The 1,193-nt window shown below is 39.3% G+C and overlaps 1 protein-coding gene across 1 annotated transcript in view; it reads right to left on the bottom strand.

The window, feature by feature from the left end:
• Window positions 1-1,193, bottom strand: part of LOC106512354 (cyclin-dependent kinase-like 5) — a gene marked incomplete at its 3' end in the record, with an annotated part of 95,854 nt that overhangs the window by 1,208 nt on the left and 93,453 nt on the right.

The following is a 1,193-nucleotide window of genomic DNA, read 5'->3' as shown; positions in this document are numbered from 1 at the left end:
GTGGTAATGGATAGCCCTTCATCAAAGCTAAACAACAAAATCTGAATCGCCTATGTTGAATAGTTTTGGAGTTATAAGTATTTTTGTATGTCAAGACACCCCTTTTTCAGATGTGGTGGGGGTCCGGGGGTGGGGGGCTCATTTGTGGGCCCGATGGATGGTCCTTCATCAGAGCTAAAMAACAACAAGAACAATRAATAAATAACAWAAAATCTGAAGCTCCTATGTTAAACAGTTTTAGAGGTACAAGCATTTTTGTATGTCAAGACACCCACTTTTCAGATAGAGCCCCCTCCTCAAATCTGGGGTCTATGGTAAAACCATTGGCTAGCGCAGTGTAGGTTGGACAYATCTAAATATAACATTGACATTGACAAYAKTCCTACCAAATTTCACRTTGATCGATGCAAACGTTTCCGTTCTACGGTTGACCAAGAATTTTGAAAATAATAATAAATAAATAGTACGAAAACAATAAGACCCCCACTTCATGTGTGGGGTTCATAATAAGGAATGTAAAAKAAGTGATTGTATAAATATTCACACCCCTTTAAGGTGACAGTTCTAACTGAGCTCAGAGAAAAGATTATTGAAAAGGACAAGTCAGGGCATGGATACAAAAGGATTTCAAGTCCCCGAACATCCTCAGGAGTTCTGTTGTAKTGTWTTCTGTTGTACCAAGACRTACAAGTAGRGGTGTCCTGATACCAGTTTTTCTCAAACCGAGTACGAGTCTGAGTACTTCAGTTTGGGTACTTGCCAATACCTACTGAATCAGAACTTAATAATTTTAAAGACACATTTCTTTTATTCAGAACAAGGTATCTATCCTTCATTACAGRCCTACAGCCCCTCTGACTGGATCAAATCAAACTCATTCAAATGAAAGTGGTACCAGGCATTTGGAATGAGCATGAGTACTTGTAAAAATGCTGGACACCACTACAAATAAAGAATATGGGAATTTGTGTAAACCTACCAAGAGCAGGTATTTTTCATATACTGAATGACAGAGTAAGAAGAAGAATCCTGTTGCTACTTTTTACAGACCTTGTGGTCCTGTTGGTCCAGTCTAACAGAGACCTCCAGCACCAGAGCATTTGAGGATTAATGGGTCTCATGCAAGAACCATTCGTACGCACAGATTTGTTCTTAAGTTGTGCGTACGAGTGATTTAGGAGAACGTGTGGCAT

Source organism: Austrofundulus limnaeus, unplaced genomic scaffold (genome assembly GCF_001266775.1).
Source record: "Austrofundulus limnaeus strain Quisiro unplaced genomic scaffold, Austrofundulus_limnaeus-1.0 Scaffold8, whole genome shotgun sequence".
Taxonomy (NCBI): domain Eukaryota; kingdom Metazoa; phylum Chordata; class Actinopteri; order Cyprinodontiformes; family Rivulidae; genus Austrofundulus; species Austrofundulus limnaeus.
Note: the sequence above shows the minus strand (reverse complement) of the source record. Positions and strands in the feature narration are given on the sequence as shown.